The sequence below is a fragment of the Colobus angolensis genome, unplaced genomic scaffold (genome assembly GCF_000951035.1).
Source record: "Colobus angolensis palliatus isolate OR3802 unplaced genomic scaffold, Cang.pa_1.0 Scaffold152, whole genome shotgun sequence".
Classification (NCBI taxonomy): domain Eukaryota; kingdom Metazoa; phylum Chordata; class Mammalia; order Primates; family Cercopithecidae; genus Colobus; species Colobus angolensis.
Genome location: NW_012114622.1, coordinates 3948794 through 3971087, shown reverse-complemented (window position 1 = coordinate 3971087; position 22294 = coordinate 3948794). Strand labels below are relative to the sequence as shown.

At 40.6% G+C, this 22294-nt stretch overlaps 1 protein-coding gene across 2 annotated transcripts in view; it reads left to right on the top strand.

Moving 5' to 3' along the window:
- The window catches only part of MPPED2 (metallophosphoesterase domain containing 2), a 177465-nt gene that overhangs the window by 141579 nt on the left and 13592 nt on the right, over positions 1-22294 (top strand). The window lies entirely within an intron of this gene.

Genomic DNA, 22294 nt, shown 5'->3' with positions numbered 1-22294 from the left:
CTGCAACCAGCTAAGTGAAATACTGGGTGATCCATGGAGAAATGATGGTATTAGAAACAGGACCCTCAAGAAGGTACACATACCACTGTCACCACTTTAGAGATGATAATAGTGACACTAGGGAAGACAGCAGTTGCTTAAAGACTGCATGAACTTGAACAGATATTTGTATACCCATGTTCATAGCACCATTATTCCCAATAGCCAAAAGGTGGAAGCATCTCAAATGTCCACTGACAAGTGAACAAATAAACAAAACATATATACCTAAAATGGAATATTAATCAGCCTTAAAACAGAAGGAAATCCTAACACATACTACTACATGGTTGAGACTTGAAGACATTATGCTAAGTGAAGTAAGCCAGACACAAAAGGATATATATTGTATTATTCCATTTGTGTGAGGTACTTAGAGTGGTCAAATTCATAAAGACAGAAAGTAGAATAGTAGTTGCCAGGGGCTGAAGGGTTAAAGGGGTTATTTAATGGCTAGAATTTCAGTTTGGGAAGATGAACAAATTTTGAAGATGGATGGTAGTGACAGTTGCACAATAATGTGAGTATACTTAATGCCACTAACTACATTAAAAATGGTTAAAATGATAAATTATTTGTTGTGCATATTTTACTATAATAAAAAAAGGTTAATTAGTGACAACTGGACTGGAACGCAAATCCCTTGAATACCTTTCAAGCAATAGAATGGAAGGATGTTTGGTATGGGAGCCAGCAGGCATGGAATTTAGCTCCTTTGTATTAGTTGAAAGTCTTCAACAAATCATGTTAGCACTTTGAGCCTTGTTTTCCATTTATAAGAGAGGGTTGAACAACATTTCAGCTCTGCCAGTCTTACATACCCAGAGCCCTTACTCTGGCAGGGAGTCTCCTAGTGGACATTGTCCTGAAGCCAGCCTGGATTTTGCTCACTTTATTTTTTTTCTTTGTCACAGGTCATTCAGGTAATGACTGCATACCTAGACTAGGTGCTGTCAGGGGAAAAGAGTGAAAGAGACAACGGAAGCTTTAAAGGGACTGTTCATCTCTCCCAAACTTAATTTCACAATTCCCAAAGAAGAAAAGAAATTAATGTAGTTGCTGTTAAGAAATTGCCATGTGTCCTCTTCTTTTATCCCAATGTGGATGGTCACTGACTCCCAGAAATTCCTGAGAAATAAGTCGGAGAATATGCTGAAATCTATTTAATTAAGGTAGTGCAGGGACTGGTTCCATATTACACATGGTGATGGGAAGTTAAGATAATAATGCTACTGTCAGTACAGCTAAAATTGTTTAATGTTTTACTGCAAATATTTTTTAGCTAGAAGAAATTAAACAAGTGGGGAAAATTCTCAGAAACCAACACAGTCTAAAATGTGCAGATAAAGAACCAAAAAATAACGTAGAAGGGAGCAAGATGATAATAAATGTATTTTTAATTAGTTAATTTATTTCCTCTTTTTAAGTCTTGTTACATTATTTGAAATCACAGTAAATGTACATTTTATTTCTTGTTTCAACTCTGAGGTGAGTATATTTGGAATGTTTGTTTTAAATGGATTTAGCCATCATGGAATTAGGTCATCTTGGAGAAATGCGTTCTTTCTGGAAAAAAAAAAAAGAGGATGACGTTCTGTGTGTTTGAGAGTAATTTAGAAACCACTGGTAATTTCCAGTCCTGTTCTGGACTCCTTCTTCAGGAAGGCAAGTGCATTTGATATGTTTGAAGTATTTTGTGAGACAAGCAAAACAATTTGGAGCAATTGAAAGTGACAGCCCTGCCCTGAGCACATGGCTTCATTTTCATTACGTTATCACGCAGGTGGAATGCAGATCATGCTGAGTCAGTTCTCTCTCTCAGTATCGTTTATTCTACCTGTCTGTGCCTTAAGAGCAAACTTTTCACTTGACACAAGGATTCTATCCATTTGGTTTCTTTTTTGCTTTTCCAGTGAATAGCCATTTGCTTATCGACTTGTTTTTGAACTCATTACAATAAGCTTTAGTCAATTTTCTTTTAAAATTTTTTGTTTGCTTTAACTCTTGTGAGATAGCAGTAACACAAAAAAGACATTTATTTTGCTTTGAAACTAGTGCTTTTTCCAGAAGGTCTTGTGTTTCATAACAATTTGCATTCATCCATTTATCAAATGTGGATTGAGGGCAATGTACTGTTCCAAGCCTTGGATTGCTAGGGAGAAGCATAAGGTGGGTTCATCCCTGCTTAAGATGAGTTTGCAGTTTAGTTATGCAGTCCTTCTTATGGTGAGAACTGTCAGTAATTCATACTGTCTTCAAGTAGACAGAAAAATCCATCACACTAGTTACTGGTCATCTTGGAATAGAAGACAGTGGGGGAGGAGACGAGTATTTATTATCTCCACCTGCCTACAAAGTGTTTCTTATTCCCTGAGTTCATTCTACAGAGCCATGATTTGAACCCAGGTCCTTATTACTGCAATCTGGATACTTTCCAATTACCATGACACCTTTTGGATTAGTCTATCATTTGTCTGCTTTCACTCCCCAGCCTCCCACCTGCAATCCCTGCCCAGTCTTCTCTCTTTCCGTCCCTCCCCTCCTACAATGAGAAAGTGATATATAAGGAAGACAGTGAGATAAAAGCCTGACCCTGAAGTCAGACAGACCAGAGCTTGACTCCCACCTGTGCTGGGTGACCTTGGATAAGTTATCTAACTTTACTAAACCCCGGGTGCCTCCACTGAAAACAAGATACTGATACTTAAGTAATAATAATAAGCTCTGGCACTTAAAGCATTCTGTCCAATGCCTGACATGGAGCAAGCAGTAAGCTGTCACTTAGTGTTAACTACTATTATGTTTACAATCTTCCCATCATAAATGCTTCATTTATTTATTTTTTTTAAGTAGCATTTCCCACTAGGTTCCTAGCAGAGTGGATGGGGAAGCAGGTTTGGAGAAGGATTGATTTTAGGAGTCTGTGTGTCTATGAGCAGAGAAAGTATAAATTTATATTATGTCTGAAGAATTTCTTATGTGACTTGATTCAGGATGAAGACTTAATGACAGTAACTTTTTTTTTCTTTCCTTGGGACAGTATTTTGCTCTGTCGACCAGGCTGGGGTGCAGTGGTGTGATCATAGCTCACTATGCCTCAACTCCTAGCTCAAGCAGGAGTAGCTAGGGCTGCAGGCTCAAGCCACCATACCCAGTTAATTTTTTAAAACAATTTTTGTAGAGACGGGATCTCTTTATGTTCCCCAGCCTGGCCTGCAACTCCTGAGCTCAAGCATCCTCCTCCTGCTTCAGCCTCCCAAAGTATTGGATTATAGGTGTGAGTCACCGTGCCTGGCTTAATGGTGATAACTTTTTTTTTTTTAAGAGCCCCAAATGATACTCAGTTGAAATGTTACCTATCATGTGATATTTTCTGGGACTCTCCCAGGTGGAGTTGGTCACTCTAGCCTCTGTGTCACTCCAACCAGTGTTCGATAGGTAGACACAATGAATGCTCAGTAACTTTTGTTACGTGGCTGAATGAGTGAAATAATAAGTGAATGACAATACATCACTTTATTTTAAAATATTTTCACATTTGGTTCCCTGACCAGACCTTGATATTGTTGGATCTGGAAAGGAGTCTTGTCTCTCCCCTTTTCCCTGCTGTCCTGACATACTTTTTCACATAGTGGGCAATCAGCAAAGCTTCCCCTATTGCTTTCTGTAGACTCTTTCCTATCAGAGACATGTCTCCAAACATTCAGATTTTATTTGACGAAATACTCACATGTAGATCTAATTAGCTGGGCTCTATTTCTCTGTTCTCTAAAAGACTCCCTGAGTATTTCAGTCTGGAGACCACTCTTCTATCTTTTTCTCCTTCCGGAGTTTCAGAATTTTCTTCTTAAACTGCCATCTTTGGGAAATCTTCTCTGTTGTTCTTCACATTCTTCCCACCTTCTTTCCAATAATTTTTGCATTTTATCTTAAGTGATGTGTCTTGAAAGGATACAAAATGCTCCCTTCTGGCCATCTCTGAGCCAGTTTTTCTATGAGCCAGAGATCAACAAACTGAACTTTTTATTTCACATCTTCTGCATGCCAGGCACTGAATTAGGCTGTAAGGACACAATGGTAAACAAGACAGGGTTCTACCCCGTGGAACTTACAGTCCTGTGAAGGAGCAGTTTCATGGGTTGTGAATAAGAGTTTCAGAGGGATAAATCAGGAATAAGAAGCAGCCTAACCTAGCCTGGGGAATGGGCTGTGACAACTGTGATGAGACCTCAGCACTTGTTCCCACTGGGCATCGGGAATGAGGAAAGCTATGCAAAAAGAAAGGGGCAAGAGAATGAAGGCTGTGGTGCTGGAAAAGCTGAGGCCAAAGCTTTAGAAATGTTTCCTACTTTCAGAGTTGGGATTGAATTAAAGGACACAGCAGGAGAGAAATATGAGCCTAAACCACAGAATCACAGATCTGTTGCCGGGCTCCTGGAATAAGGGGGCATCTTTTGGAGCCATAATTAAGTCATTACCACAAGATTATTGTCAATTGTTAGTATTTCATACATTACAGATGTTTCTAAGTGATTGGTTTCATGGAAGGGGATTGTGGAGGATGTTGTTTAAAAATATGACCTCTCACTTGTTCCGTTTCTGATCTTCCACATAGAACAGATGATCTTGATTGTCTTACGGTCAACCCAGAATTATGACAGTCTGGGAAGATTAGGAGGAGAACAAACTGCTACTTAAACCTTTTCTCAGCAGTTTTGGAAAGCATGTGTTTCCAGCAATAACTCCTGGGAACTATTTGGTCAGTACATGCTTCAGCTGTAATTAAAAGGGCATTTCCTTGGTTTTAATTTCTTTTAATTAATTAAAAAATATGCCATCTGTGTAGGGGGAGTTATAGTCCCTTCCTAGATGTGGGAAAATATGATTTCTGAGACCAAAAAGCAGTATTTCCGAAAGAGTGTTCTGAAGACCACTAGTTCTGCTTGGTAACCCAGGGAATGGGTCGGTTTGGGATTTGCTGCTCACTCTCTCCTCTTGGAGATGCACGAGTTTGTTAATGTACTAAAGGCTCTGAGAAGTCCTGCAGTAAAGACACCTCTTTAACTCAACTTTTCCCATAAATGTTTGAGCAAGGCACCCTGTTTTTAAGCCAAGACATATTACCATTCCACAGAACACACTTTGGGAAACATGGTAGTAATGGTATTTCTTAGCATCCTCTGCGTGCATCATTGTGGTGACTCTGAGCTGATAGGACTTACAAGCAGGTATGCCTCATGCAGAAGTCAAAGGAGAGGCCTCAGCCACTGATTTAGTGGCAGCTCCGATTGTTTATTGAGTGAAATGAACATGTCAGCAGTAGACTGCAGTGGAAAGAAACACTGGACTTGGAGTCAGATGATCAGAGCCTATTCATGGCCTGGCACTACTAGTTTTGCTACCTTGAGTAAAGAGGTTAACCTCATTGAGCTTCTCTTTTCTCTGTAAGATGGCTATTACCTGCCCTACAGCTGCCCTAAAAACCATCACTCATTCAGTGCTCCAGAGTCCAGAACAGGGGTCAGCAAACGTTTTCTGTAAAGGCCTAGAAGGTGTAATAAATATCTTAGACTTTACAGCCCATATGGTCTCTGTCATGGCTACTGACCTCTGCCATTGTGGTGTGGAAGCAGTTGTAGACGATATATAAATGAATACGTATAGCTGTGTCCCAGCTATAAAACTTTTATTTTTTTTTATTTTTTATATTTTTTTGAAGACGGAGTCTCGCTCTGTTGCCCAGGCTGGAGTGCAGTGGTGCGATCTCAGCTCACCGCAACCTCTGCCTCCCGGATTCAAGCAATTCTCCTGCCTCAGCCTCCTGAGTAGCTGGGATTATAGGCATCTGTCACCACACCTGGCTAATTTTTGTATTTTTAGTAGAGATGGGGTTTTACCATGTTGGCCAGGCTGGTCTTGAACTCCTGACCTCAGGTAATCCACCTGCCTCAGTCTCCCAAAGTGCTGGGATTACACGTGTGAGTCACCATGCCCAGCACCAGTAAAACTTTATTTATAAAAACAACAAGAGAGATTTGGCCCACGGGCCATAGCTTGCTGTTCTAACGAATGTCAAGGACTTTACCTACATTACTGGTAATTCAGCCTGTAGGATTGACAGAATACCTAGATTTATGCCAGAGAAAACTGAGGTACAGAAATGTTAAGTAACTTGCTTAAGGCAATATAGTTAATAAGTAGGTCTAAGGATTGTGCTCTTAGCTACCATACTGAACTCCCTTCTCTCATGACATCAAAACACAGGTTACAAATTACAAAGGTAAATAAATATAGATACGATGTAGTGTTATCTGAGGAAGTTCTCTTTTACTTGGGCTATAGGAGGCAATTCATGAGAAGAAGCATGTATTATGTAGTATACTTCCTATGCCCTCTTGTCTCCACTACCACTTCTGTACTGTGCTTCACCTTCTCCTCACTCAGCAATGACTGGGATTTCTAGGGCACCATAAATCAAAGAAATTGCCTTTTTCTGGAAATTACCAAAAGCCACTAGCGGCCTATTGAATATAGTAGTGACACTGCAGATGTGCCCGAACCTTCAGACATTAAGGTGCCAGGATGCTGTAGACCTGAGTGTGTGACAGGAAACATCTGAGCCTGCAGTTCCAGCCAATGTAGACGATTTCTTAATAAAAAGTGACCCTGTGTGCATCCTCTTAGGTTTCACTTCCTAACTGGAGTAAAACTAGCCCTAGAGTCAAGTTTGAAATTATTTTCACAATTTTGGGTAATTAAGACACTTCCCAGATCTCATTAGCAAATGCCTAAAATAGAATAATTGCCATATAATTAGTGACTGGCAAACCTTTAGAGATTTGAAGGTTTTGTTCTTTTCTGAATTTGGAAGTACAAGGGCCTAATCTGAGTTTACCCGAACCCAGGAAACTTCGTAACTAGACTCCATTCCTTTCCCAATTCCTTTGTTTTCGTCCTACCTGTCTTCTTCCACCAAATTCCACAGCCTTCCATGAGTTTCTTGTAAGCATTTTGTCTTGTTCTACTTAGATATTTCTCCTTGACTGGAATCTTATACTTTAACAACTATTTAGCATGTTCCTTCTCCGGGTCTAACCCTGAGCCAAATGCTAAGGGAAGATGGTATCCCTGCCCGCTAGGAGCTTACAGTCTCGTTAAGACATGATTTCATGATACCAGCCAAAGAAGAGATAGGGTGGCAGATCATTCACTAAAGTCTGCTGTGCTTTGAGGTTTAGAGTTAGGGCATCCTGCTCTTCTCTAGCACTTGAATTGCTTTTTAGGGCTGCCCTTGTTACCTTCATTATCTCAAAATAATTCTGGCAGGTAGTGCAGATACGATCAAGAATAGTAATGGCTTTCACCTAAAGAAGCTGAAGCTCAGAAGAGTTGGGTAATTTCTCTAAGGTTATGCAGTTATGTATGGATTTAAACAATAATAACAGGTCTTCTGCCCCCTGGCCCAGCCTTTTTTTTTTTACTGGGATGCATCAGCACATGGCACATAGTTTCCCAAGCGTCTCACCCCATTATCTTGTCAAGGGAAAGAGTGTGAACGTTGAGGTTGGACAGCTTTGCATCCAAAACCTAGTTCAGCCACTTTGGTTTGACCATTAGGTCAGTAATTTAACTTAAACTTTCTTATTCCTATTCTTCATAGGTAATTTGAGACTGCGATAAGTCAATTGCAGGACTCTTGTAGGGATTAACTAGAGGACAAATGTGAAAGTACCTAACAGGATAAATGAAATAATAAATGGAAGCTGTTATAAGTGAGTATATCAGTCCATGCTCACTCACCACACTTCTTCTCAAGTCTGTCTCCTTTACTGGATCTGAACTCCTTGAGAATAAGAGTCATTTCTTGGTCATCTCTGACACATAGTAGGGCTCAGTATGCTTTGTTCATTGAACAAACACCTAGTGCACCATTCTAAGTGGTTTGCATATTTTAACTGAGCTTTATTATAATCCCTTGAAGTGGAAGAACTACTATTATACCCATTATGCAGATTAGGAAACTGAGACCCAGGAAGATATGCCAGAGTTCACCCAACTATTAAGTGGTGGAATTAAGACACAAACCCAATTGTCTGGCTCCAGAGTCTATGCTGTTACTCATCCTGGGCTGCTATCAGTTGGACTGGGTTAGGTTGTTCAGGCCCTATCAGCTTTGTTTCCCCCAAGATTCCTGCTCCTTGGCCCTGGAAGCACATTTTGTTAACAAGTCAGAGGATTCTTCGGTGAAGTCAGATTTCTTCTATCTGCCTCCATTTTACTGCTCTTGATTTTCCAGGGATAATAAGTCAAGATGAAAGCTGAACCATAGGACAAAATTTCAAAGCACAGAGTCTAGAGGTGTTTTAAATGAAGAGGAAAGGTTGTGCAAAAGTCAGCTGGGTAGAGGAAGGCTGGCAACTAGATTTAGGCTAGTATTCAGATAAGTGTGGATCCAGAAGTGCCCCAGCTCACAGAGTCATGCCTAGGTGACAAGCCAGTTTTTTATTCTCCTAAAAAAGGAGAGGACTACTTAGAAACAGAGTGCAGCCCCTTCCGAGTCTTCTTTGCCATTCTAGGATTGAAATTGGATGGGGAAAATAGAAGCTTTCAGGTCTCACTTAGGAGTCAATGACAACACAAGGAAATCTGTCTCCCAGTCCCTTTTTTAGCTTCTATTTCAGGTATTGTAATTTTACGTATTTGCAAAGGTGTGTAAGCAGTTTAATAGAATCATAGAAACACCTAAATGAACAGGGAATGGGATGTATTAAAACAAACATAAGGGAGTAAAAAGAAAATTCATTCTGAGTTGTGGGTACGTAACTTAGTGTTTAGGTCACAGTTTTTTATTGCATCCCAATGCTTGAGCCCAGTGATGCTGAGGTAGGCCTGGTGATGACAATATTCATTAAAGTTAATTTCCTGATAGAGGACATTTAAATCTGATTGTTGTTTTAATTTGTTTCACTGCTAATTTCCTTCGCTTAAATAGAGGAAGCTCTCTTCCCCTCCCACAGCCAGCCCAGGCAGTTTCAGAGAGGTGACAGCCATCATGGCATTCACCAACCAGAGAATGGCCATCATGTCACACTCTTTAGGCAGGAGATGATGCCTCTATTTATCTCTGGAACCTAGAAGTTGCCTGATTTGGAAAATATAGGTGCTCACTTTCAAAGTCTAAGAGTATATTGCTTTATTGAATATGAAATCTCCTCCATTACTCAGCTAGACCTAAATCCATCTAGGACTTAATGGGAAAATGTGAGCCCCAGCAGTGTCCAGGATTTTTGAATTATACGTACTCGTTGAAGAACAAATATAAACACAGCACAGGCTAAAACATCAAAGCAGGAGAGAAAACTCCCACAGTAATAATAATAGCAAACAAAATGCTTATTAAATTCCAGGTTGTTCAAAGTCTTTTTCTTCATGGACCTTGTGCGGTAGGTGCTTTTGTTATCTGCATTTTTACAGATGAGGAAGTTGATGCCTAGAGAGGTAAATGAAGCTAACAGCCAGGATTTGAATTCAGGAGAGTTGCCTTAGACTCTATCTCTTAACCCTGACAACAGTGCTTCTTAAACTCTGGTCCCAAGACTGCAGCATCTGCATCTCTTGGGACCTTGTTAGAAACGCAGGTTCTTCAGCTCCATCCTGGAGCCACAGAACCTTGGAGTGGCTTCAGTTGACTGATGCTCTCTAAAGTTTGAAAAACATTGCATTACAGGATGCTATTTTTCCAGAATTGGTTCTTACGTTCCATAAATATTTATCAAGTACCCAATAAGTGACAGGGACTGTTGGAGATACAACAAAGGCAAAAATGCCTCCCCTCTGGGGGTTTACAGTTTAGAGAATTTACAGACTCTAAAGAAAATTAAGTAATTCAAATACTAAGCTCTCTTATTTCGGGTTGGCAGATTACATTCTCAGTTAGTTAAAAAAAAAAAAAAGCTAAACTTTAACACTAATAGCTAGAGGAAGGAATGCCACATAAAGGAATTTAGTAGCTTACTTCAGGTGACACAACTGAGGTTGCAAACCCAGGTCTCTTGGTTCCTGATCTTGGCGTCTCTCCTGTGCTATGCTGAGCATGTTTTCCTCACCTCCTTTGCCCTGTGTCTTGTTAGGGGGAAAAAACATGAGATTTATAGACAGGCTGACCTGAGACCAAATCCCAGCTCTGCCACTTACTGATTTCAAAGCACACAGATTGACATGGGGTTGAGGTTTGCAGGGCAGAGTTAACAGTGGTTGGTAGAGGTAGAGCTGGAAATTCCAGTCCACAGTTCCTGCCAGCTCACAAAATTGGGAGAGATTCCAGTCTAGGGAAGGGATGTGAATGATGGGTGGCCAGGTTTTGTTGGTCCAGTGTCTGTCACTGCTCTTGGACTCAGAAAACTTCCTGCTCTTCAACTTTGTGAGATTTTGAAATATAGTTTTCTCTCCTTCTCACTGTAGTATGCTTAGCCAGAGTCCTCAGAAGCAGCACAAATTTTGTGTGTATATTTCATATGCTTCCAAACGTATAGTCACCGTGATCGAGCGTCACTGCCACTGGTTCAAAGGTTTCTGTTTTAGGGAGAGCCAGCAAAAACCTGACTTCTGGAAATTTCCATTTGTTGAAAAAGGCAGACAGTGCCACTTTTGATAGCATGCTTGTTAAAAGGCTTTAAGAAAAAGGTATTCGACTGGCTTTCACGTAAGAGATGGTGTGTCACCGGATAAAGAGTAGAGGACTGGGGAGAGTGGGATACCATGCAGTAATCACCCACTTTCCAGAGAAGAGAATTCTGGTCCCTCGCCTTCTAAAACATTGGCAAAAGAAGAAAGTAAGAAGAAATGTGTTCTTTGCAGAACTAATAACTCAGAAAGCATACAAACAAGGGCCTCTTAGGAACGCACTCGCAAACTATGCTAATTCTGGGTTAACTCATGATTCTGAAACATTGTCCCGGCCCCAGAGAAACCTGGGTGGCAAATTTGAAGAAGAAGAAATGTTGAAACTGGAGGTTCCAAAGGCAACCAGATCTGAGTTTGGATCTCAGCTTTGTCAGTCAGATGCACGACCCTAATCGAGTGATTAAACACTGTGTACCTTTCCTCATTCGACCGTCTGTAAAACTGAAAAAAAAAAATTAACAGTTTATATCTTCTAGAGTTCTTTGATGCTAATGTATTGAAAGCACCCAGCAGATAACTGTATAATTGTTTCAGTGATGGTGGAATAGCAACGAAACGGAAAGATATCACTTACTGAGAGCTTCTTACGGGCCAGGTTGATCTAAGCGTTTCATAGGTATCAATTTATTTAAATATCACTGTTACTATTGGAGATAGACTGTTATCTCCGTATACTCTGGCAACTAGGAAGAGCTTTTAAATGTTTTTATGCAGAACTAGAAATGCACAAGCTTGTATTAATATGAAAATTGTGATTTAAAGTTGAAAATTCTCATTATCTTAAATGAAAATTATTGCTCCAGGATGATCTGTGGATCCAGATGTTACTTCCTGGGGGTTAACACACCATTGTTTGAGAATTACAGCCCTGCACTCCTCTTTTTATCTCACCTCTGCTGTTCAGGGGCTATGGTGGATGAGCTGATGATGGTAAGAGGGGCAAGTGAGGAAGGGATATATGCCCCCTGACCTTGTCTCTTCCTCCTTCCCCTGCCAATTCTGGATCCCTGCCCACCTCCTCTTCAGCTCATCATAGTGCCATGCCAATGTGGTAGGCAGCATAATGACCCCCTCCCTAAAGATGTCCACATCCTAATCCCAGAAATATGTGAATGTTACCTTACATGGAAGAGAGGATTTTGCAGATGTGATTAAATTAAGGGCCATGAGATGGGAAGATTATCTTGGATTAGCGGAGAGGGCTCAGTGTAATCACATGGGTCCCCACAACTGGGAGGCTGGAGGGTCAGAGTGCGAGGAGTTGTGGCCACAGAAGCAGAAGTCAGAGTAATTTAGGGCTGGGAGCCAAGGAATGTGGGAAGCCTCTAGAAGCTGTAAAATGCAAGGAATTAGATTCTCCCTCAGAGCCTCCAAAAGAAACCAGCCTTGCCAATACTTTGGTTTTAGTACAGTGAGACTAATTTTGGACTCCTGGCTTTCAGAACTATAAGATAATAAATGTGGGTTGTTTTGTTACAGCAGCCATAGGAAACTAATATAGCAGGATAGAGTAAGCCTAGATTTCCTCTAAAATGTGAATGAATTTTTTCTCTCTCTCTCTGTTGCAAAAGAGAGAAACTTTTATCCCTTTGAAAATTTCCCGCTCCGGCTTCAGAATAACCATGGGCTTGAGACATGACAGCAAGGGACCAATGTAAGAAAAGAGCATTGACAGGGGTGGACCTGCCCTTTGGATAATGTTTCCTAAAGTGATGTTCAAGGAGATTGGCTTCCAGGGTTTATTCTGACAAGGTAGTTAAGTACAGGTTTCCCTGTGACTTTGGAAATCTTTAACCTCTTTTGGCCTCAGTTTCCTCATCTGTAAAATAAGGTTAATCACAGCATTGACCTCAAAGAGATGCTGTGTGTATTGAGTTCATGTACATGAAATGTTTCATATAGTACATGCTACTGGCAAGCTCTATGTAAATATTAGCTCTTATGAATAGCCATTATTTTTAAAAAGTGAAACAGAATTTATAGGGGGTCCAATATGTTTGGAACATGATCCATTACATCAAACAGACTTCTTTTCTGCAGAATCTTTACTATGGTAGTGTTCACTTTATACCTTAAAATTGGAGGAAAATGCAAGAACATTTCTCAAACTTATTTAACCATAGAACGCTTTCTGATCTGTGACAATCTCAGCAAATCAGATTTATTGGACATAGTATGAGAAATACTGCCCTGGAAAGTTACACCAGGAAACCTTAGTTCACCTCTCTCCAACTCATAGCCCCTGTACCCAGCTTCTAGAGTCATCACCGAACTGGAGATTGGGGACCCCCATCAGAACAGTGCAAGGAGAAACATGTCCCTAGTATCAAGAGGTGAAGATTAGAGGCTCTTTTCCATGTTCACATTGTTCTAACATTGTATGTTATCACATCAATTAGTTTGGCTCCTGGGGACTTGCCTGGGTACCTAGCATTGTTTCCATACCATGACACTTTAGTTCCAACCAGGCAACCTAGAAATAGTTTAGAATATTGTTTACAAGTTGGGGACCTGTAGTTTAGCTTCAAAGTAATGCTGTTGATTTGTGAGCAGATAACCTAGAAATATATACATCAAAATGTTTATTTTACTCTTCGAAGTAAGCAATTTTCAAAAAAGAATTGTGTATTTTATAGGGTGGTGGAGGTATAGCATCGCTAAGTTGTATTCATTCTGGGGCATATGGCAAAGAAAAAAACACTAGTGTCATTACTTTGCACAGGCATGCCTTGTATAAATATAGAAAATCTAACTTCTGGAGAATTTCATTTCAAGAAATCAGACCTGGCTCACATAAAGATATCTTTCAAAAATGAAATATAGCAAATTTAGTCAAGCTCAGGCTCTTTTGTTTTGAAAGCTATAAAGAAGTAAACTATAACCCGCTTTATTTTTAGCAGACACCTCTAGAAAACCTTGCACAATGTTCTATTTATAAAACAGAGTCTGTTTTCATGCAAAGTTGCTTAGTAATAAGAGAAAAGAGCAAGACTGAGTATCGAAAAAATGCAATGTTTCTGTTTTCAAGATTCCTTGAATTCATCAGCATCTCTTTAAGACACAACAAAGCAATTGATCTGGTTTTAGTTTTGACTAATGAGAGGTTACCTGGAGATTGATAAATTGTGCTTAATATTCTAACTGAGTAGATTGGAGCTTAATGAGTAACACCCTTGGGAAAAAAAAAAATGGTTTTTTGTTTTGTTTTGTTTTTTGTTTTTTTGGGACAGAATCTTGCTCTATCGCCCAACCTGGAGTGCAGTGGCACGATCTTGGCTCCCTGAAATCTCTGCCTCCTGGGTTCAAGCAATTCTCTCTCATGCCTCAGCCTCCCACATAGCCGGGATTACAAGTGCCTGCCACCACATATTTTTTTGTATTTTTAGTAGAGATGAGGTTTCCCCATATTGGCCAGGCTGGTCTTGAACTCATGACCTCAGGTGATCCAACCACCTTGGCCTCCCAAAGTGCTGGAATTACAGGTGTGAGCCACCATGCCCAGCTGAAAAAAAGTGGAATTTGAAATGAAGGTACAGTCTTTCTCTTATGAGTTATGCCACTGAGTAAGCAACAGAGGACCTAAATAATTATCAGGTTATTTCAGTATCACATTATATAGAACATTTATAATTTCATCATCCTTCAAGGCATTAACATCAACAACAACAACAACAACAACAACAAAAAAAGAAACCTTGGAAAAACAAAGAAGAGACTTTGGTTGAGTAAATTCAATGGCTATAGAAGATTCTAGAAACTGAAAGTAATGACCCAGTACAACTAGAATGTAGTGTAGAAAGCAGGCAGTTTCCACCATCTGTTTTATCATTCTGATCAATTATGTATCATGCTGTTTCCTAATCTTTACAATAACAATAAAGCCAACATTTATTTAGGGGTTGTTATGTGCCACACACTCTGCTAGGAGTTTCATGTGGATTATTTCATTTAATGTTCCCAACAATGTATCATTGCCATAGATAATATAATTATCTCTGTCTTACAGATTGGGAAACAGATTCAGAGAGGTGCAGCAGCTTACCCAAGTTAAAACCTCTGGAGGCGTTAAAGATGGTTCAGACACAGGTCTGACTTTAGGGCTGCACTGTTAAGTGCTACCTGGCTCCTCGCAGAGACAACAGTTAACCAACAGAGAATACACACACGCTCTGTGTCAGAGACTCAATGTAGAGACAGAGGTTGATCTCTAGTCTGCCTTTTTATCGTAATAATCCAAGAAAGCTTAGGAATCTCCCCAAAAAAATCCACATCATCCATGACAAAAAGAATAGCTTTCCTGTTTTTCTTCACATTTTTCACAGCCATTTCTTAACTTCGGAAAACTTGGGTGTGCTCATCTCACCTTGCATATATATACTGCATATATTTTAGACACAATTGTGTGTTTACCTGGCTGCCTCCTCATCCTCTTTCATCTCTAATTTTGATTTTTCCTGAATACAGAACCTGGTGGGAAGTCATAGTTCCGCAAGTGTACAATGGGTGAATGGAAGAGCATGTCCAGATGCAGACTGTACATAGACTCTAACATGATGTGCAGTGTGTGCTGTGGGCTGGTTTCTCTCAAGCAACGTGAAGTCTTAAGGATTTTCTGTGTTGCCACCTAGTCTTCAGAATTAACATTTGCATAATATGTATTTTACTGGATATTCCAATCATGGCATTTTTTTTAACCATTCTCTTTTCTGCAGAATTTAGAAAGAATTGTTCCCAGTATTTTGTTGTTATAAATTACACTGTGGTGAACAACTCTGTGCATGGTGTTTTTACTTAATTTTGGATTATTTCATTAGGATGTAATTTCTAGACAAGGATTACTGAATCATAGTATAAGCATTATATATGGCCTGTGACAGCATTTTCCGATATGAATATAATGTGAACTACATATGTAATTTTACGTTTTCTGGTAGCCACATTAAAAAGTAAAAACATAAAATGAAATTTGGTTTAATGATATATTTTATTTAACACAATTATCAAAAATCAATCATTTAAACATGTATTTAGTATAAAAACTATTAAAGTATTTTCACATTTTTGTTTATGAAGCATCCAAAATATGATGTGTGTTTCACACTCACAGCACATCTCCATTCAGACTAGCTACATCTCAGGTGCTCAGTAGCCACATAATATGGCTGTCATATTGGGCAGCACAGGCCTGTGATATGTCTAATCCAGTATTTTTAAATGACGTTTGCTTTTTAAAAGCTGAACCTTAATCTGCCTTGCCCTTTCCTAACCTCCTCCAGTCACACATATTATCTGGCTCATTCCCTTGGGCACTTACTTTAAGCTATCTTGACTTTTTCATTGTTATGAATATTTTCTTGACCTCTATTTTGTGTCAGGCACTGTGCTAGATCTTGGGGGACACCAAGATAAATAGGACTTGGTTTACAACCCGTTGGGAGAATATAGACATACCCATAACACGACATGGATTCAAATGCTTGTTGGAATGAGGTGGGAAATAATTTTGAAAAAAAGACACACACAAGCAAGTAATAATGCAGAGCACGACAAATTCCAGAAATGAGGATTAAACAAAGGGCTGAGGGGATTGGGGAAAGCTTCTTGGGGAAAATCTAATTATGAGTTGAGCCTTGAGGGCTCAGTGAAATTTTAATGGGCCGAGATAGGGGAGAACAGTTTTGCCTGTGACGATCTTGTCATCCCAACCAGATGGCAGGTTGGTGAAGAGTGGGGCATTGCCTCGCATCGCATTTAGATCTCCCCAGAGTGCCCTGCCAGAGTTTTGCAGTAGAAGGTGCTCAATAATGTTTGTTGAGCCCAATTAATAATATATGGTTGGCTGGCACACAGTGAGGGAGACACCGGGTCTGTGTGCTTGCTTTAACCTCTGAATTGAAGGGCAGCCTAAGCTTTTTACTCATTCCTCTGATTGTGTGTACTGCCAGTTTGCAGTCACACTTTTCTCACTTTACTAAATCGGTCTGGACTGAAACTGGTCGTTTAGAGCCAAAATGGTAGATAAATGGGGGCTAACACTTTAACTTACATCTGACCTCCTTGTCACTTATTCCAATTCCCCCGAGCTTTCAAACGGCACAAACAGGCCACAGGGACAAGAAATGACATGGGAATTAGAAGACACTTATCAGAAGGTGTTCTCTTTTTGTTTGCAACTCACACATACAGGCCTTTGTTTGACAGTCTTGCTAGAGCCTTAGGAATTTTTGTCTTCATTCCACAGGTAAGGAGACAGGAATTCAGAGAGGGTACCTCTTCAAGGTTACATAGCAAGTAAATTAGAAAAGACATCACTAGAACTTCTCTTTTCTATCTCCCAAGTCAACGTCTTCTTTTTATTCGCAGTTGGCCCACCCGTATCAAATACCATCTTCCATTGCTTTGTGACAGATCTACTCAATTCTTTGGTATCCACATCCTACAACTGAAAAGTAGGGAAAAGGTAAACTTGGAGGTGATACGAAGTGTGGAGAAGATAAGTTAGGAAATAAAAACCAAAGGGTTGGTGATGTTAATATCTATAATGATATTAACATTCATAATGATGATTATAAGAGTCACCATTTAATTCTTAATCTATATAGGCAGGCTCTCTGCTAAATGTATTACATATATTATCACATTTAATCTGCATAACACACATGTATGGTTGTTATTCTTATGTCCATTTTATAGATGGGAAAACTGAGATCAAACAGATGAGCTTATCCAAGGTCATGTTGCTAAGTAGAAAGCAGTTGGAATTTGAATCCAGACCTAACTTCTAACCCTCTTAACTTAATCATTGTGCTACAAAGTTCTGGTTCATGCCAGCCTAGCTTGGATGACCTTAGACAAGTCACTCTAACTTCTATTTATCTTTTACTTTTAGAGACAGCCAAGGCTGGAGTGCAGTGGTGTGATCAGAGCTCACTGCATCTTCAAACTCCTGGTCTCAAGGGATCCTCCCTCCTCAGCCTCTCAAGTAGCTGGGACTACAGTCATGAACCCCCATGCCCGGCCCCCAAAATCCTATTTATGTAGACTGTTTTTCCCAAAATTAATACTTTGCTCACCTCTTGGTGAACTGATAAATGTGAGAATTATTTGTAAGTAGCAAAGTGGCATACAGATATATAATGTGTACATTTAAACTGAAATTTCTCAATCAGATGAGAGATATATACCAGCAACAGAGTGATGTCTGGCACTAAGCAGGTGCTCAATAATGTGGCTTATATTCATTCCATGGATGAATTTAAGACTTCCGTTGCTGAAGATGCTTTTTTATTGCCACATATGCAAATGGGCGGTAGAGAGAAAGAAGGCAGGCTGTATGTCAGCTTCCTGAGCAAAAGTCCCCAAACCCACTAATTTCCCTACCCCCTTAATACTCTAGGGCATTAAAGGGATGTAGCTAGGGAAGAAACCACCTTAGAAAAAGTAGAGTCGAAGTAGATGTTGAATTCTCCAAATTCTTCCATCCATGCTCCACTTGCATTTAGTCATCTGGAGAGTTTTACACTGAATAAATTTTTTTCCCCAAATGATATATAGTCATTATAGAAAAATTAAAAAGAAAAAAAAAACCAGAAAGGGAAAAAAATTCACATCACCCATAATCCTTCCCCTCTTCCTTCATCTCCAGAGATAACCTAACCATTAGGCATGTCCATCTGTTTCTTTTTCTTCAAAGCAATTTTTACATGCTTGAATTCATAGTGATACATGAAAGGTAATACTTTACTTTTCCACTGACCGTCAGGGAATACACATTTTCTCATGAACTTACAAACTCTTCATGAACATTCATTCTTAACTCAATTCAGCTGACAAATACGCATCTTCTCTGTGCCAGGTGATGGGGACACAGTAGTGAGCCAGACTCATTGAGTTTCCAATCGACCTTACGTTTAATGGCTGTATGGTATTTTATTGTCCACTTACCAGTGTCCCCTTTGGGTCTGTTTTTCAGGTAGCAGGCTTTCTTACCAGGAAAATGCTCCCCAGTTGTATCCCCTTGATGATACCCTAGAATATTAAATAGCATAGAAAAGAAACCAGTATTAGCAACATAAATGTGTAACAACACACACATAAACACATTCTAAATGAAACCAAACATAATAAAATTGTGAATTCTCCTGTATTGGTGGGCAGAGATTTCATCAGTTCCTACTTGTTTATTAACATCAATTCTTGAGAGTTCACAAAATTCAGCTACTCCTGAACCTACCTTTCCTCTTTTTCTTATTTTGTTGGGGAACCTAAGTTAGAAAAACAATCTACCTGCCTGGTTGCCTTGACATGCCTAAAGGGTGGGATGGGGCAGGGGAGGCACAGGTATTATCTGTGAATTTCCTGAGTACTTGGCGGTCTTCCCACCTCCTCCCCTGTCCTGTTCATCCTGTGCTCTGGAGCCAGCCAGGCATGTGACACACGCCACCCTTGCAGGCTCAGTCTCTAGTAGGCTGTGGGTTTTTGTGTGTTGTAGTCCTAGTTGCAGCTGCAGAGCCTTATTAGGGAATGTATAGGAGGAAATGGAAGGACCTCCCTCCCGCTCACCCCAGTCCTGTCACAGATGCCCCAGGTCACCTCCTGGCCTCAGGGCCTGTCTGCATTTAGAACTACTGGATTAATTTTCACATCATTCTGATGTTCCCCAAGCTCCTCTGAAATTAGGTTGTTTAAAAAAGAAGGCCAAAGTTTAAAGACTTCTGTCTAGGGCAGTGCTACCTATGAACTGGCTGGCTGTGGATTTGTTCTGCAAACTGTATTCAGTTTCATTTTCTCAGCACCTACCATGCCAGAACCTGGCTCATTATAGGCATCCAGGTGATGTCTGTTGAAGGAGTGTATACCCTGGGAGGCACCTTACTGAGCCAATCCCCACTGGGCTTACAATCCAATAACTGAGCACTTCACAAAGAAAGGGACTGGGACTTCTTATCCAGGTCTCCCTTTGGTTAAGCTTAGTGCCTGGCACATACTGGGCATTCAGAAACCTTCTTAGATGAAAACAATGAATTCTGCATACCCATACAATGGCATATCATTCAGCCATAAAAAGGAATGAATTTCTAACACATGCCACAATATGGAAGAACCTTGACAACATTATGCAAGGTGAAATACGCCAGACTATTACTGTCTGATTCCACTTACATGAAGTACCTAGAATCGTTAAATTCATAGAGACAAAGTATAATAGTGGTTACTAGGGGCTGGGGGAGAAGGAATGGAGGAGTTAGTGTTAAATGGGTACAGACCTTCTATTTAGGATGATGAAAAGAATTTGGAGATGGAGAGTGGTGGTGAAAGTAATCAAAAGTAATGGCAAAAACAGCAATTTCTTTTGCACCAACCAAATACTTATTGCTACTGAATTATATGCTTAAAAGTGGTTAAAATGGTAACTTTCGTGTTATGTGTATTTTACCACAATAAAAAGACTACCACGAAAAAAGGAAAAGAGAAGACAAATATCCCTTTTCTTTATGTCTACTTCTCTCCATCTGTTAAGCCTCCCTTTTTCTTTCAAACCTGGATAATGGGAGCTGTGAGATTCCTCTTTGAGAAATTCTCCCTGCCGAGGATTGGACATCAGTGCAGGTCCCACTGGGAGCTGCTAAGTTCACAGCCTTTCCTCTTGTCAGGATCCCAGGGCTGAACAGGACCTGCCCTTGTTTTAACTGAGGGCACCCTGGTACGCTGTCCTTTGATTTCTGCAGCAGCAAAACAAAGAGCCACTTATGTAAGCACCAAGTCATGTCCAAAATCTGCCTCACCTGTCCACCAAGACAGAAGTCCTGCCATGATCTTTCTTCTGCCCTGTCAGGCTCTCTTTGCATGATGGATGGGTGTCACGTTTCTTACAGCCGCATAGAAGGAAACAGATTGAAAATATTCCCCTTCCTGCTATGAACTTGTTTACAAGATTAAAGGCAGGTATGCTTGAGAGGGCTGGGCAGACACTATAGGATTATTTTTAATAATTCAGAGCACACCAAGTTCGAAAACTGGTCATGATGTCTTTTGTTTCTTGGTTTCTACAGCAAAGTCTGCTTATACTACCTCCTTTCCAGCAAGGGAAAGGAAAATCGGTAACAGAGGCTTAATTCTGACACTTGTTCTTTATTAGTTACAAAAAAGGGACACAGCAAGTGTGTTTGTAAAGATGTCCGCGTGTGCTGCCTGGGTTTAAGAAGCCCCCATGAGTAGCTCATGGGGCTCAGGTGACTACCTCAGGCACAATTTGTTCCTTTCCTGTCCATGACACACAGACCACATTATTCACTCAGGCCTGCCTTTTATCAAAACAATATCTCTCTTCATCCCAAGGACCTCATAACGAAAGACCAAGCTACAAAGTCGTAGTGAAGAGATGGGACCAGACAGCTGGTGAAAGAGAAGCCAGCACTGCCCTTTGGAGGCAGCTGGGCCGGTGGTTTGGGCTAGCCAGGCTTCCCAAGCAGCTGCACAGGGTGGAAATCTTGCCCTGATGTTAAGTTTTCCTTCCCTCTCCTAGCGATGTCAATTGGTGTGTGTATGTCTCTTTGCTGCACAAGGTGTGAAGTTGCTCTGTGGGCTAATGCAAGACATCTTTTGCATTGTGCAGAAGAGGAACTTCCAGGCTGCCCAGAGGAGGGACTTGGGAGTTGGGGGTGGGGTGGTGCTTGCCTTCCCAAACAAAATTCAGAGCTAAGAAGGGAAAATGAGGCAGGGAGGGGAGGGAGCAGGGGCCAGGTGTCTGCCTTTCATCTGGATATTCAGGATGACACATCTGGTGCCAGGGAAACTGCTGTTTCTAACTGACGGGGAAGCTTTACAGTCAAGGGAGGGCTGAGCTGTCAGGTGAGCTAGAGATCAAGAATTATCATGACAGCTTCATGGCATGTGAAAGGCGCTGTGAAGTGCAGTATGATTTTAACCAGCGGTGGTTAAATTAGCTTCTCTTGGACCTGGTGTGATGTGCAGTCGGAGAGGGGCCGATGGCGGCTGGGAGTGCCAGGCGTGAAGAAGGCTGCAATTCAGAAGGGCTACTACCATTTAGAAAAGAAAGTGTATGTGAAAATTGACTCTCCGTTTCTGAGTTTTGCTTAATAGAGGTGCCAGGCAGCAGTGATGGCATTAATTAGTAGCTTGTCAATTCCTTCGGTGAACCTCTCTGCGCCCCCTATTATAAATATTCCAAGGACCCAAAGTAACCCCTTGTCTGAACTTCCCCCAATTTAAGATCTTGTCAAAATCTAACCACCTGTACTAGCTGGCTAAGCAGCCTTGACTAACCGTTTTGCCCTGTGCTCTTGCATTCCACAGGATTGTCTATGCAAGACTGAGCCAGTGAGGGAAGGAGCAAGTGAGCGAGTGAGCGAATGGCTTTCTGAAAAACTTCCACTCAAAAGTGAACTGAGAAAGTGCCTTTTAATAAGTAATCAGCCAGAGGAAATCAGGCTCTGTCTAGCCATCCAGTAGTGCTTGCCTATTCATTGGGGACTTTTCAAAAGTCTGGAGCAGGAGGGTCTATGATTTGATGAGCCTTTGCTTGGGAAATTCTGGGAAGAAAAAAATAATG